The 17,200-nt window shown below is 45.0% G+C and overlaps 1 protein-coding gene across 1 annotated transcript in view; it reads right to left on the reverse strand.

The window, feature by feature from the left end:
* Positions 1–10,616, reverse strand: part of LOC143158377 (protein ELYS-like) — a 46,880-nt gene extending 36,264 nt beyond the window's left edge. Inside the window, exon 1 of the mRNA XM_076334240.1 lies at positions 10,577–10,616. The gene's annotated coding sequence lies outside the window, so the exon portion shown is untranslated. The remainder of the gene's footprint in view (positions 1–10,576) is intronic.
* Between the last annotated feature and the right edge of the window lie 6,584 nt (positions 10,617–17,200).

Consider the following 17,200-nt stretch of genomic DNA (forward strand, 5'->3'; position numbering starts at 1 on the left):
CTCATATTCTTCCATCTTTCACTTAATTGCACTGTCTTTGAAAAAATACCTCTTCAGAGATGCTGGAGTATACCGCTAATTCAGCTGAGACAAAGAAGAACCTATGGGAGTTTCATCTTCTTGAGGAATGCAACATCTGGTGCACAGCACAAACAATACTCTCAGAATGCAGGAAAAACAATAGTTGTTTCGTAATACTGCCTAGTTTCATGTAAAGAACATGGCTTTTATATAAAACAGGTGCTTATGAGTTTCAGAGCTACATTTACCTATATCTAGATAAATTTTTACAAATACGCAGAAAACTCTTTCAGAAGAAATGGGGTTTCTATCTCTAACGGGGGGGGGAGAGAGAGAGATTTTGTGCCAGCCACCTGTCTGTTCCGAAAAGAGAAGTGCCCTCCATTTGAGTAACGCGTTTAGTAGGGGCAAGAAACTTTTGGCCAGCAGAAGGGTTCTCACCTTTATGTTGCATAGAAAGCAATCTTCACTTTTAAACTACACCCACTTCCACCCATGTCAGAGCCATGCAATTCTATTTCAACAGGTAAACTGGGTTATAAATTCAAGAACCCATTGACCATGATGGTCCTGCTCTTTCCCCCCAGAGCAGACCGCAGGAGTTTCGTCAGGACCGAGCCCCTGTGTGGGATATGCAGCACTTTCTTTCCTGTAGCAACCTCAGCCAGAGCACTAAGGGAAAATAAAGTGAACCGATGTGAACGATATAAGCGTAACTATCAAAATCAAATTTACATTCATTTCTAAATAAATCTAAATCGAAAAAAAAGCTACCGGATTAGATACTTCAGTATATTCGTGCGTATGTACACGCTTCAGTATATTCGTGCCTACCTACATCCCAGGCTTCATTCATTTAAGTAATTTCATTAACCACACAGCAAGGAATCCTGAATGGAGGAAAGGTGGGTGGGTTTTTATATAGATAAAATATATATATAAAAAATATATTTTTATATATATGTATTTTTTTATATATATATATATATAAAAAATGTATTTTTTACTTCACAGGAAAGGATTTTAAAAACAATACCTGATGACACTGCCTAACGTGGTTAGACTTAGATTTACACGCGTTCCTTCCTTCAGTCTGTCTCTTTCAGATCCTGAGGATTTTTGCCTTTCGCTTCCTGCCAAGTCCACCAGATTGGTAACTGACTGACTGGTGATCGCTTCATCGAGAAAAATCCATTAACATACGGTATCAACAGCAGGAAAGATTGCCAAATCAATAGCTCAGACATTATCAAGTAAGACAGAGAAAACGACGCTCTGCAGAAACGCAGAGGAAATAGGTTGTGAGAGTTACCAGTATTGGTAACGCCAATCCTGGTCTCACAACTTCCTTCCCGGTGGGATTCGGGCGCACGTGGCCCTCTGGCCTCATGTCTTTGCAGCTGCCCCACTGCAGCGCTCCCTGACGCGGGTCGGGGATAAGTCTGTGCCACAGGCTGCCCCACACTTGCGCCGCGCTGTATGAGCTTGCTCGCTATAGGGCCGCTTGTTATACCCAGCCCAGGAGTTCTGCATAGCGCTAACGGGCAAGCAGCAGCTACCAGAGACAAACGGTGACCGTAGGTTGTTTCTGGACACCAGTGAGAGATTTTCAAAGACCACTTGTAATATTTGGGACATGGAGAATCATAGAATCATAGATCATAGAATCATTAAGGTTGGAAAAGACCTCTAAGATCATCGAGTCCAACCGTCAACCCAACACCACCAGGCCCACTAAACCATGTCCCTAAGCGCCTCATCTACACGTCTTTGAAATACGGCCAGGGATGGTGACTCCACCACTTCCCTGGGCAGCCTGTTCCAATGTTTCACCACTCTTTCAGTAAAGAAATTTGCGGAAAGTGAAGGATCTTACACACGGAGTCAACCTGCAAGCAGGCAGTGGTTTAGGACACCTCTGCCTCTGGCGAGCCTCACTCCGAGAGCAGCAGTGGTGGACAGGGCGCGAGCGCCAAAAATGTGGGCTGGCAAGGCTGACCCTGCAGCCCAGGGTGAGGAAACCCAACTTGCTCTCATCCGCTCGCTGTCACGGAGGTGGCAATAAACAACGATGGGTCTAGGTAAATCAGAGCCACCCTGGATTTTGTGCCTGCATAAACTTCCACGAGTTCGTTTTATGCTGCACCTAACGGGACTAAATTCATTAAGAGCGCTAAACAGCTATACTGAACAGTGGAAACAGTGCCTGCGCGCTACACCTGTTTGAATTGGATGGTGATGACCGTGTGAGACCGACTGCTCACCACTGGTGGCATTGATGGCAGTCGTAGCTGTTGTTCTCGTCTTCTTCCCTTGTTCCACCAACCTCTCGATCTGTGCGTAATTATCTACAAGGCACCAGCTTCAAACCGTCCACATAAAAACCTTGCTGCTGGTCTTCTCTAATCTTGAGCCCGCCAGGCTTCCTGGTTTTAGAGAGTGAGTCTGTTACCTGGGGAGAGACATCGGTAGTCAAAATTTTTTACTAAAATAAGAAAAAAATTGCGACACTTAGTAAGGATAGAACAAAAATTAAGATAGACTGCGGCTGAGCACGGGGTAGTTACTCTGGCTTCACCGTGTTCAGAAACTCATTCCCAGAGAGTCCCACTTTCCAGGTAAACTTAATCTACATGGAGAGCTCACATGTGTAGACTTAAGACGCTTGCACAATTCAGGATACAGGCGCTATTTCCCTCTGCTTCTGTTACCGTCATTGGATGAGGAGTTTAACAAAGCTTATTCCGTGAGCTGCTAAAACTAATGAAGTTTGTTCTCCTGAGTATTCATTTTTTTCCTATCATCTCTCCCGCCCATTGCATCAAATTTGTCTGAAACTGGCCACATGGCTCAAAACCAGCGAGGAGCAAGGTACAGGGGAAAGGAGTTCACAAACAAGTGGCAAACTGTATAAACCTTAGAAGGAAAGCTAAAAACTCCACCCTCTGAGACACAGACCACCTTCAAAATCCCCTCCCAGCTTAAGAGAAACAGATTCCCCGTTTTCAATTAGTAATGAGTCCTGTGTCTGCCGACACAGGAGACAAACAAGAAGAGGAACACGGGGGCGGGGGCGGGGGCGGGGGGAGTGAATAAACCCGCTAACTTTCTTCTTCACCCCTTTTTTCTTCAAAAAGGAGCAAAACACAGAAAGGAGAAAGAGGAAAAGTACTACAAGGGATGAAACAACTTAGCCAGCGGTACGGCAGAGCAGCCGGGTAGCTCAAGCAGCAAAAAGATGCTGTTAGGTCCAGATAGCACCCACACACTTCAGCCAACATGCCCAGAAGGATCACGTGAAGACAGCATAAAGGATGATTTTCAAATTACAGTAAGCAAAAAAGAAATAAATGTACACAGAAAACTACGATTTATTAATACTGAAACAAAGCGAGTTCGTTACCTGCTTGTTATAAATTTCCAGCATACTGCAAGCAATCTGTAAAGACAAGAAGTAACTCAAAGGTAAAACGCCTTTGAAAAAACCCCACAAACTTAACGGACTGTCATCCCACTGCAAAAATAACGCAGGTTGCACGGATCAAAACTTCCCTTCCTCCCAAGCCATTACATAAGCTTAATGCATGCAGGTATTTATCAGATCCATCCTGTTTCATCACAACTCTCTTTCTTCTCCAGCATTTCGTCAGCCTACCCTTACGTGCATAATCCTTACTGCTGCCTAGGTAGACTCCATCATGAGATGCGTTTCAATAAATCCTTTTACTTAGATACTAAGGTATTAAGCGTCTAGGCAGCATTGTAGAGAATTCAAGAACGGCAAATGTTAATTTTTGACAGCTGGGCAGGGTGGTTCAACCCGTATTTATTTTCAAGGCTATTAAGATAGAAAGAAAAAGCCAGTATTTCTGGTTTCTGAACCAACAGCTGTGGCCGTGTGTATGACCTGCGTAAGGGTACGTGTAACGTGAGAGCATCTGCTACGTTGCGGTGATCAGATGGTACGAGGGTCCCAGTGCCAGCAACCGGTGGGACCACAGGTCATGGGGCGAGTTAAGCGTCAGCAGCCGAAGTCAGGTCACGGGTGACCGGGGCCCGTCTGTCTGTGGTGTCAGCAAGTGGGGCGGTGAGGGTCTCAGTGCCAGCAGCTGGACTGGGGACCACAGTCACGGGGCACATGTGTCCAAGGTGCCAGCAAGGGGAGGGAGCAGGGTGGTTGTACTGTCCCCTAGCCACATGGGCACGTGTAAATTGCTAGCAGACTTCAGGGTGGGCTAGCCAGCGAGTAGGAGGAAACCCCGTCTCTGGAAAGACTCAGCCAGAGGTGAGGGAGGGAGCCCAGGGCCCGGGCACAGAGGGTAGCTGGGCCGGAGGCTGTGCTGATCTTCTGGGGCTCTGCAAACGTGGGTGTGCGTGGGAACCTACAGAGTGACAGCGTGCCTCTGCTGTCACTCGTGAGCTTAAGTTGCAACAAGCCGGAGAGGAGGCTTTCGGTGAGTTGCCATAGTGCCAGGCGGGGGGTGTTAAAGGCATGGCCCCGCCTCTGGCAGCCTGCGTAGCCAGCCATGTTGTTGTCATGCCTGCGCGTGGTTCACGCTCAGCCTCGCTGCTGGCCTGACCTGCAAACGGGAAAGCAGCAGCCACATCCACGGGTCTGGGACAGAGACACCCCCAGGTCTGGGGTGCACCAGGCCGGGCTCCTGCGGCCAGGAGGGAGGAAGCCCTGGGTTAGCAGATTTGTAACATGCCTTCGCTGCTTGGCAGGCACTGGCCTCAAACGTTAAGCTTCGCAACAATAAACCCACTAACTTAAAAAAGAAACCTCTTCCGTAACAGTAAGGCTATGGCTAAGATTAAAAGGAACAATAAAGATCCAGGACATGAGTTTTTCCCTCTGTCCAAGAACTGTCTGTAATAGCAGTGCCTCGACTTCAAAGAGGGTTTTGCATTTCCACGTTGGTATGGCGAGCGAGATGGGAAGGAATGAGTTTTCACTCCTGTGTTTATCACAGGGGCGCACAGTGGATGATGCCAAAGGAAAACAGAAACCTGTTCGCAAATGGCATCCCTGCATCCTTTCTGCTGGCACAGAGCTGGGAAGGCTGGTTAGGGAAAACAAAGGGCTCTTTCTTACGGGAAGTAACACAGGAGTAAATCACAAGCAGCCTTCAGTAATCAGGGTGGCATTTTTGTAGACAGAAGGCACTACTGCACGGGAGCGAAGCTTTCTGCTTACAGCAGTGCTAGAATCCACTGGACTACAGGCGCAGAAGGATGCTGGTGGAGTGGGAGCATCCAGCAGCTACAAAAGCTGTACTGCAAGGCTAAAAACATCGCTCCTACTGTGTAGGAGAGGTACGGCACCCTAAAGCTTCTGAACACTATAAGGGCGTGCAGAAGAAAGCATGGATTTTCTTTACTGAGGTGCTGGAAAGACTTTCTCATGAATACCCTCTGCAAGAGTGAAGCTAGGAAGCATAACGGAGATTAAAGACCAGCTCACTTTATGGGAGGTAAAGGAAGATCAGTGTTTGAACAGTTGTTAAAAAAGGGGTCTACTAAAAACTAACATTTTTGGTTCTCATGTTAGGGATCCATTAACTACACCTGCGACAAATTATCATTTTAGGGTTTATCTGTAAATCGAGCTGTACTACATCAACTTTTTATTCAACGCTGTTTTATAGGATCCACTACGGCTCATACTGTAAGTTGCTCCATATAGCCACAGTTTCTGGTTCCGCTGATTTGAAATTAACTGAGTCTTTTCAAGTACAACCTGGAAAGATCTTGGAAGTAAATGACACTTTGTGCCAATCCCACCTGGTACTGCTTGTTCTTGTCCCGATTCCGGGTGGCTTTGAAGAGCTCTTCGCACACAACGGGCACCAGGCCTCTGTTTGCACCGTACCCGATCATCGAATAGCTCTTCCCTCAGCCGGTCTGACCGTACGCCAGCAGAGTAGCATTATAACCTTGCCAGGCGTTCTCCAGCACTCCTTGACCAAGATCACGAGGGACCTCTCTCTCAAAAACGATCAAGTGCACCCTCTTCATAGATGAGCAAGCAAATGCATACGCAAGCACCGCTGTCCGGTAGGAGCGCCCCCACTAATAGTTTAAATTAGGAATCAAGATTTGCAAGCACGCTTGCAAGTAATACTGACTTCCAGGATGACAGAAACGTAGAAAAAATCCAGGTAACGCTTCAAACCAGTAAACTGATAAATGCCAGTCATTGGCATTACACTACACTGACATGACTGCTAATAATGGGAGACAAACAAACTGACCAGTCTACAACTGTGTATTAGCTAAGACTGCTTTTAGCTGGTTCTTTGAATAAAATCTTACCTGGCCTGCGTAACTGTTGGATGCGGCTGAGACGAGCATACCATTCTCGTCCTTTAGGAAGCTACTGTGAGACCAGTAGGCTAGATCAAAAGTAAAGGTTTTCCTGTGCCCTGGGTTCCTAGGGACATATACGCTTGTGCTGTTGGTGTTCATAGAAATCACACACCTGCTTCCTGCATCCTTCTCTCTCTCTCTCCCTGTATCAAAATTACAGTTGGTGTACCAAAATACAAGCAGTCAGTCATTCGCTAATAATTCATGCTTTAGTCTGGATTTAAACCAAGTTCAACAGCAATGCACACCACACCAATGACTGCTGCGGGATAAGCCCCCTCTTGAACCATGCCAGGTGATACACAGCCAAGGAGGAGTAAGTGACCTGAACGAACGGACACATCAGTGACTGTAACTCGCGTTGTTCCCTCTATGTCACACCTTGGTCATCCGCACAGCACAGTGCATTGGAAAATGCATTTTATTTTAGGAACAGCTTTAATGCAAAAGGAACCACAGTACCTTTGGTACCAAGCATACCAAAGAGACTCATTGTCTTGACTGCTTTGGTGAAAAAAGCATTCCTGGAATGGAAAGCTGGAAGTTTTGCACAGAAGACAAAAGCACAAACAAAATAAGAAACAAATGCTATCTTATTACTGGAAATTCTGTTATTTCATAGTATTTTCAGATTGGCCTAGACTAATAGGTTACAAGCATTGCCGAACAACTCACGAGAAACTATGGATTGGCTTCTGCCTGCAGCTTGTTTCTTCCCCACCAGACATCAACAACTTAGTTGTTGATTAGTTACACGGGAACCGATGAAATTGCAGCAAATAAATTTGTTGCGCTGACAACCCTGAGAGTAGTCTTCCATGAGAGGAAGTTCTGACGGGGGATTAAACTACTTTGTTATCTGCGGCCTTGTTTGCACACTGGGCATGTTCTTGTAATATAATCTGTTAAAATTTTAAGCAAAGGACTGCCACCAGGTCCTTGGGGGAAGGCCTCCTCCCCGGTGCTCTCCTCAAATATCGATCGTCTCTTTCTGCCCCGACGTCCTGTCCTTACTGTAGTCCCGGCTGTGGCTGATTCCTCATTTGGCTGCGCAGGTGTTGGCTCATGAGTACCCGTTTTTCCTGGTTTAGCGTGTGGAGCTCTTCTTGTTCTTCTCCCAGCAGTATCAAGGACTTCCACTTTCCCACCCGAATGTATGTCTTCCTGCGTAGCGACAGATTCTGCGTCTGCCAAGAGATTTTGTGCCCCCTTCCTCGCACTTCTTCTAGGAGTGACAGGAAGTTTAAATCCTGTTGGAGGAAGCGATGGTTTAGACAGATCAAGGCCAGAATTTTCTGAAACTTCTGAGGAACTCATCTTTCTCCTTCTGCCTCTTTTAGTTGGCACAGGTAAGAGGAGTTGGTCACTAGGCTGCACCTCTTGATCCTTGACCATATTTAACGGAGGGTCTCCCACTTCCGTTTCACCTTCTTCACCTTCCCAGACTAAAGTAAAATTACTCTGAGATGTAAAAAGCTCTCCATCTCCCTCAGCCGCATCACATTCACCATCTTCATTATCAGGCAAATCACATGCAAACTGTTGCTCGATAGTATCATAGCTGTATTGAAGAGCGCCCGATGGCTGCAGTTCACTATATGGTGATGGTTCAGGTGCCTCCTCTGAGGTTTGTGCCTTAACCGCACTATCTTCAATAACCTGAAGTTAAAAAGTGTCTGTTAATGCACTATTAATTACCAAACAGACTAACTTCAAACTGAGGACAGTGAAATGCTGCTTCTCCTTTCAGATCACCTCTGCATGTGAAGTTAGAAACCTACGATGGACTCCCTACTACAGATGAAAGTTAATGCGTTTAAGGGACAGAGAAGAGAGCATTCAGTGTATGCAATCCCATGCTCCATTTCTGATACTTCTGTTCACGACTAACGATTTGCCACCACCCGTGAGCAAAGGGAGCAGTTTTACAGTACAAGCTGTGTACACAACTGGCAGTAATCACCACACTGCAGTGCTTTCTGGACTGACTGCAGATCCACACAGAGTGACCGGCTCTGCATCTAACAGGCTAAAATACAGTTATGTCCCCAAAGTTTAACGTTTCAGTCACGACAGTTGTGACGGCAACAGGTAGTCAAAGTGGCCACGTATCACACGCGACAACTCAGCGCTGCACTTTAAGGAATCACTTGGATTGCATGAGACAGCACATACACTCTAAATACCTCCATCTCATGTTTTGTAGTTCCCTGTACCGAGCAATTATTCTTGCCTTCTAGATCCACATGAGATACTCAAGCTCTTACGTTGAGCACAAAAGCAGTATCTGTTACGTCTGCCAAGTGACTCAAACGGTCAAGCTAATTTAATCAATGCGTAAAGACCTTCGCCCAGCCCTCTAAGTTCTAGTGCTAGCCAACGATGGCAGAAGGAAGAAGCCACTCAACAGGAGTCTCCGTAGAATCTGCTCATTTTCTTGCCTCCTGCCTTGTCAAAAGTTGCTGAGCACCATAGTATAGCAACGTGTCATGCCTCAAAACTCAGTTCAAGAAATACTAGTCTCCATAAACTTTCCCTTTATGCTTACAAAGCTACGAACAAGAGAGCAGTAAGAAGTTTGTCCCAAATTCAGTGAAGGTAGACAAGCCAAAACCAGATGTTTACATACAAATCCGTAAGAACCAGTTACAACGAAAGCAGAAAAACCTTCACTGTACTGCTACCTGAATGACTGCAGAAGCTTTGTGACCGTCTCCTGTCCCTGCTCCCTTCTTCCCATCACAAATTTTCCACTTACTCCCTCCCATAAGTGATTTATGTATTCCCAAGTCTAGAAGCATCTCCTCTACAGCGTTGTCCTAAATCCCAAAGCTGAGACGAGCTAAAGAAGTGACTGCCTATTTAACTTCACTGGAAACCTGGAACGCTGAAAAGCGTTTTCTCTTCCTTAAGACCAACCAATTTGTGGTACGCCTACCTTTCACTTTGTGTTTCACTCCAACTACTGTTGATTCCTGTGAGTATAAGCCTACAGGAAATTGACAGTATGCTCTATATGGTACTTAGAGGACATCCACAAAGAATCCAGATAACTCACCAGCCCCAGTAGAAGAAAGAACAATGGGGGAAAACCTGGGACACCTGGAGAACCTCTAGTTCCAATTTTCAGTCCATGTCAACAAGCTTTTAACATTCGTATTTTGCAGAGTTTAGATGTTAAAAGAACGTGGTTTTACAAAAAAAAAAAAAAAGAACAAAAGAAAAGAGTTTGAAGAAGCTGGAAATATCCCTTCCAACTTGTATGCACTACTAAAGTCTTTTAGTGTTCACGATGCCTGTAGCAGGGAACACGTAAATTAACCTGGCCACACTGCATTGTTGGCAAGAACTTCAGACAGGAGAGCAAGCCTCTTGTTACAATTGAGCAGCTCTTTGTATCAGGCAATAAAAGGTATAATAAAAACAGAGTATGGCAATTTGTTAGTACACGTATGGAAAGCTCATACGTGTAGATACTAGCACATGCCCCTGTTCTGCCCCTGATTTTGGAACGTCACGTCGGCAACTGCACCATGAGCTGAGTCAGGGAATCCAACTGACAGAGCAAAAGGAGGAGTAGAAGGGGGCAACTTTCAGAGGGACCAAATTCATTTGACAACTCGGCGAACACTGTCCCTGGTGCAAGGCAAGAAACAAAACCGAGAACTTTAGGGCTAGAGAACAGACAACAGTACAGCTCTCTTCATCAGGAGTCTCTTTTTACCATAATTCAAGTAAACCCAGCCTGGCAAAAAGAGAGACTGAAAGTAAATGCAGCTCATGACTTCTGTTGCTTTCAAAGATGTTGAATTCACAAAGCTTAACAAACCCAAGCAACTGGCTCAATCTATATTCCTTACCTTCCTGCCATACCACCGTTTGAAAAGGTATAGCGGGAAGCTCAACTACCAATTTGGAACAATCACAGCTCCTAACACCGCTTGAGGAAAAAACGCCAAGGTCACTGGCATTTATTATGAGCGGGTTCCTGCAGGCACCTGATGTTACAGAAGGTCTAACACAACCGTTTTTGACCAAATTCAAGTCCCCCGTTCTGATTTGCAATTCCAATTCTCAATAGAAGGAGGTTTTGGCAAGCTTAAAAAAAAAAAAAACCAAAACCTTAGTCAAATCACAGTCTATAAAGCCGTTAACGGTAAAAATCACTAACTACAGCCCAGCTTACCCCAGCAGTCCATTCTGCATTCGAGTTCTCTTCCCTGAAAGATACTCCACGTTCCTTTGCTCGTAGAGGAGGAGTAACTGATCGTCCCGGAGATGCAGAGGGAGTCGCTAGGGGTGTGGTGCGAAGGCTGGATCTGAGAATAGACCGAGGAGTAAACCCAGGAAAACCAGAAGCAGATGTGGCCAAAACTTTCGCTCTCTATGAAAAGAAATAAAAACATTTAATTTAAAACCAGTTAAATCTGCAAAACAGACGACTTCCCGTGTCAGAAGTGTTAGCTTAAATTACTAACTGAGTTTGGACCAGCAGGGAGGACAAAGTTTAGCCTCCGCACTGCTCTTTTTCCAAAGGTACGGAAATCTACATGAGAAAACCTCACGCTTTTCATGTGTCTTTTGGCTTCTGGGGCTTTTTTTAATGCCAGCATCAAATGGTATTTTTCAAATTAATTTCCCGAAGAAACAAGGATAGGGCATCTTGTTGTCTGCAATGTCATCTCCCACCCCAGGAAATTTTGCAGTTTCTACTCCCCTCTTCTAAAAGGCGTACAACTTCAAATGTTACCCCAGATACAGCGACTGAAACCCTGCCATGCGAAATGGCGATCAGCAAAGCAACAGCGATATAGCTTATTTTTTCACTAATTAATCAATCCGCGCACTAGACTGAATTAAGTGACGCTGCTGTGAAAACACCTACACATCTTCACCTAGAAGCGTTCAGGTCTGCTTACCTCAGCTCAAGAAAGATTTTACAGTATTGACAGGGTTTAAAAGGAGGAGGATGAAACTAGCTTAATGATACGGACAGTATTTGATAAGAAGAAAGAGGTTACGACTCAGAGAGATCACAACTATGTTGTTCAGGTAGGCAACGGCAAAAAGGTCAGCACCAAGAAGATGATAGGCCCAACGTTACTTCCTTGCATGATAAGAGTTTGATGGCAGTGAATGGAAATACAGTTTAACACAAACAATCAGTAACTAAAATTACTGCAAAAAGCCATCACGGAATTTGACAGAGACTGACGCCACTTAGCTGACATCACTTAGTTGTCATTCACTTAACTGGATGAAGAAACTGAAGCATACACGTTCTTGCTTGTAGGTATGCAAGTCAAACTATAGAGAGGGATTGAGCACTTAAACAATGAGATGGTTAAGCTGCAAATCGCATCTTTACGTACCTAAGCATATTGAAAAGTCCAATTTTAACTGACTTTGTTCCGTGCAATAAACACAAGTGTATTTCACAAAGCTATGGGACAACGTGCGTCCTGCAATTAACTTAGAACTAAACTTGCCCTCTTCAAGACTGTTCCTGACGTACTGCTTCCAAACGGACACTGTATACAAGAACCACACGCAGGCTGAAAACATTCCACAATTCGCATCCAACGCTGCTTGTGTTAACTACTTGGGTGGTTTCATTTTCAACGACGTTTACAGGCTTTTGGTTTGGTTGGTTCTTAACTGATTCTTAAAAATACAAACCTTAACCACAAGAGGAGTCTCCAGTAAATTCAGCTCCGATGCTCTTGCAAAAGTCGTTTGTGAGACGGAACCATGCATATTTGATTTCAGTGGGCTGGATGCCGTGAATGAAGTAGAAGCTCTGCATGGTGACTGCGCTGCAGAACATGAAGGAACCGGGTGAACCACCAAATCCAGCGATCTGTTAAGACACACAATTTAAAATATGAACATAAATAAAGAAATGAAAAAAAAATCACACTGCGTTCAAGAAATCTGAGGCAGAACAAAAACATTCCATGAACAAGAAATACAGGGGAACCCTCACTGGTGGGGTGATATATCAGGCCCATGAACAAGTTGCAGGCATTTTCTTTTTTTTCATGATTTCTTCACGTTTCCTACTTAGTTTCCTAAATCGCTGCCTCGGAGGCAAGAGTAATCCAATTTTAAGTTGCACTAGTGATGTAATTCTCACGTCAGAAGAAAATTTGTCTACGTTTCAGTGCTGGGACCACTTCAAGTTCTCCACTTAGTTGTGTCCCTAAGTTGACCTTGTCTTTAACAGATTGTCCTGGTTTCGGCAGGGATAGAGTTAATTTCCTTTCTAGTAGCTGGTATGGTGTTTTGGATTTAAGATGAGAACAAAGTTGATAACGCACCGATGTTTTAGTTGTTGCTAGGTAGTGCTTACACTAGCCAAGGACTTTTCAGCTTCCCATGCTCTACTGACTGAGAAGGCTGGAGGTGCACAAGAAGCTGGGAGGGGGCACAGCCAAACTGGCCAAAGGGACATTCCATACCATGTGACGTCATGCTCAGTACATAAACTGGGGAAAGCTGGCCGGGGGGGGGCCGCTGCTCGGGGACTGGCTGGGCATCGGTCGGCGGGTGGTGAGCAATTGTACTGTGCATCACGTTTTGTGTATTATTATTATTATCATATTATTATTATCATCATTTTATTTCAATTATTAAACTGTTTTTATCTCAACCCACGAGTTTTTCTAACTTGTGCTCTTCCAATTCTCTCCCCCATCCCACCGGGTGGGGGGGAGTGAGCGAGCGGCTGCGTGGTGCTCAGTTGCCGACTGAGATTAAACCACGACAGTCCTTTTTGGCGCCCAACGTGGGGCACGAAGGGTTTGAGATAATAACAGATTAACCGGAGTGTATTAAGGAACTTATATCTGTTAGTAGTTGTGGGTCACAATGTTGGTTTCTCTGTTCTCGATTTTAATTTGTATAATCTGCATCGCGCTCTTTTTCCTGCTGTACATGTTAAAGATTGGTGTTGGGTTTTGCAGTTTGCTGTGGTCTGCAGTGAATAGTAATGTTTCGCTTGTGAGGTTTGTTTTTAGAACATTGACCTTGACGTTAGTGTGGTATGTAAACTTCGCAATGAAGCCGTTACTGTACCATGGATACCATTTCGTGGAGACAACTAGCAATTGCAGTAACTTTTCTGAGAGTTTCTTTTCGGAGGAAATACAGAATGGCAGTGTCACTACCTTCTTCTATGATGTTTCCTCCTTCATTACAGTAACTTTTCAGTATTTTGAGCATCCTTGGGCAGTTAAGATACTTCTATTAATACTTCTTGGGAATATTGTTTCGGTTTTGTCTAAAGTTGGTAAGCAATTTAAGAATATCATCCAGAGATCTGCCCCAAGGCTGAATAATTATGAGTGGCAGGGTGTGTGGGACAAGATGGGCAAGTACCTAGGCCAATGGGCACCCCCAGTGTTTTGGAACTTCACCCCTGAGCAAATGCAGAATCCTGAAAAGTTAGTAGAATATTTGGAAAAAGTATGCTGTCACCCTGGCAACTCCAGAGAGATGCAGCTCATTGCAACGTGCTGGGGCCTGGCCCATGCCTACCGAGCCCTGTTCACTGATGGGTCCTGTCGTCTTGTGGGAAAGCATCGGAGGTGGAAAGCTGCTGTATGGAGTCCTATGCGACAAGTTGTAGAAACGGCTGAAGGAGAAGGTGAATCAAGCCAATTTGCAGAAGTAAAGGCCACCCAGCTGGCTTTAGACATTGCTGACCGAGAAAAGTGGCCAGTGCTCTCTCTCTACACTGACTCATGGATGGTGGCAAATGCCCTGTGGGGGTGGTTGCAGCAATGGAAGCAGAGCAACTGGCAGCGCAGAGGCAAACCCATCTGGGCTGCCGCATTGTGGCAAGATATTGCTGCCCGGGTGGAGAACCTGGTTGTAAAAGTCCGTCACGTAGATGCTCACGTACCCAAGAGTCGGGCCACTGAAGAACATCAAAACAACCAGCAGGTGGATCAGGCTGCTAAGATTGAAGTGGCTCAGGTGGATCTGGACTGGCAACATAAGGGTGAATTATTTCTAGCTCGGTGGGCCCATGACACCTCAGGTCACCAAGGAAGAGATGCAACATACAGATGGGCTCGTGATCGAGGGGTGGACTTGACCATGGACACTATAGCCCAGGTTATCCATGAATGCGAAACATGTGCTGCAATCAAGCAAGCCAAGCGGTTAAAGCCTCTGGTATGGAGGACGATGGTTGAAATATAAATATGGGGAGGCCTGGCAGATCGATTATTTCACACTCCCACAAACCCGCCAAGGCAAGCGCCACGTGCTTACAATGGTGGAGGCAACCACCGGATGGCTGGAAACAATTCCCGTGCCCCATGCTACTGCCCGGAACACTATCCTGGGCCTTGAAAAGCAAGTCCTATGGCGACATGGCACCCCAGAAAGAATTGAGTCAGACAAGGGGACTCATTTCCGAAACAACCTCATAGGCACCTGGGCCAAAGAGCACGGCATTGAGTGGGTGTATCACATCCCCTATCATGCACCAGCTTCTGGGAAAATTGAACGATACAATGGACTGTTAAAGACTACGCTGAGAGCAATGGGTGGTGGGACGTTCAAACATTGGGATACGCATTTAGCAAAGGCCACCTGGTTAGTCAACACTCGGGGATCTGCCAATCGAGCAGGCCCTGCCCAGTCAGAACTTTTACATACTGTAGATGGGAATAAAGTCCCTGTAGTGCACATAAAAAATATGCTGGGGAAGACAGTCTGGGTTATTCCTGCCTCGGGCAGAGGCAGACCCATCCGTGGGATTGCTTTTGCTCAAGGACCTGGGTGCACTTGGTGGATAATGCGGAAGGATGGGGAAGCCCGATGTGTGCCTCAAGGGGATTTGATTTTGGGTGAGAATAGCCAATGATCTGAATTATGTGATGTTAAGTACTAATTATAGTTATAATAGTTATACTAATAATACACAGATATACTAATAATACTAATAATATTATATGCCATACTAATGTTATTACAATAAGAACCACCCAGATTAATGAAGAATAACTTCAGTGAAACCAAGCAAAGCACAGTGATGATGGTACCAGAACTGACTTCAACATGAAACAATCCAACACCACATACCATCTCCATTTTTCCTGCCCTGAAAGATTATTATGACAGATGGAGCCTGAAGTCATGGACTAAATGAACTCACCGAACATTTTAGAGGGATGGCCCACAGATGAAGGGAATGATATCTCTGTGTGTGTGTGTGTGTGTGTATATATATATATATATATAAAAGGGGGTGGTGATTAATGAAAATGTACTGGAAAATATGAGACTTGAGCATGACGCAGATGGTATAGAATAAGGGGTGGATATTGTCCTGGTTTCGGCAGGGATAGAGTTAATTTCCTTTCTAGTAGCTGGTATGGTGTTTTGGATTTAGGATGAGAACAAAGTTGATAACGCACCCATGTTTTAGTTGTGGCCAGAACGTTTCTGTGAAAATTTTGTAACTGGTGGCCCAACAAATGCATCGCGCAACTCTGCTAGCTTGATGGTAATCACAGTTTTGGTTTCAGCTATCTTAAATTCTGTAAACACGTTGACCGTAACGTAAACACGTGTATTTGCATGAATAACATTATCACAGCAGAAAAACTCTCTCTCCAAATACTACTTACGATGTATGGATCCTTAAATGTTATCTACTGCGTGCGCAAAAAAGCCAAACAAGGCTTTATTCAGGTGCACCTTCCCTCCAAAACACTGTCATAAGTCAAATGGATCTCTCTCTCTCTCTCGCCAAACATGCAGCTCAACACTAAGCTTTGTCAAAAGGCTGCTTACCTATCATATTGTGAGAGACTCGTCTTCTGCTCATGTCCTACCCATACTTCTCCAATTGTGGACAACACGTTCTTGATGAAAGTTACTTTTGCACGCACATTTCCTGTATTAGCTCCTTGTGGTACTGTTGATAATGGCTTTGGTCTTGCGACTGTAAAGCAAGAGGGAAAGCATATCAGCCTTGTGTAACCAAAGTGATGGTTAGCTGTCCATTACATTTCTCCCCCCTAAAAATTACCTTCTCTTAAGACCGATGAAGGCAAATGGTAAGGCTTGGCTCTCTCTACAGCCAGCGTCCTTTGAACTCTAGGAAGGATCTTGCTGTATTGGTCTAATCCAGAATTTCTGGCAACTGCTCTCTCTCTCAAGCGAGGATCACGGTCATTCTGAGGAATGAAAAGCGTAAAGCAAAGCGTTAACTCCTTTCAAGAAGTTCACTGCACAGAACTGTCTGTGCCGTTTCTAATTAGTGACTAAATTTCCTCTACAGACACAGGAAAAACCATCCACTGCACAGAGCAGCAGCAAGTTCTACCCATCAGCACACGCCAATTTCACCCGGTATTTTTAGCAAAGCGGAAGGAAGACTAGAATAACAACAGAACCTACACCTTGGAGGTAGAACAATTCTGGCACCCTGCAGAACCTCATTCTGATGTGCTTGTTGCCACCTGCAATTTCCAAATGGCTTACAAAATAGCAGGCCTTCCCTTGTTTTTCCTGAAACACCAGTGTCCGAGATGACTGAATATACAGGGCAACTGCAAATTACGTTGGACAAAAGGATGCCAATTTTAATACGAGTAAGCAGCAGCTACCTACACACGCCTTCTGGCTGCATGAAAGCTTTCAAATGCAGGCTCTAAAACTTCCCAAACCACCTGATAAGTTTCATTCACTGGAAAACTGTGGTCCCGGAAAAGAGCAAATGCATCACAGATTCATAACAGAAGTCCACATAAGACAAAATTTAGGCTGGCTATTTTGAGAAAGCTGGAAA

The sequence above is a fragment of the Aptenodytes patagonicus genome, chromosome 3 (genome assembly GCF_965638725.1).
Source record: "Aptenodytes patagonicus chromosome 3, bAptPat1.pri.cur, whole genome shotgun sequence".
Taxonomy (NCBI): Eukaryota; Metazoa; Chordata; class Aves; order Sphenisciformes; family Spheniscidae; genus Aptenodytes; species Aptenodytes patagonicus.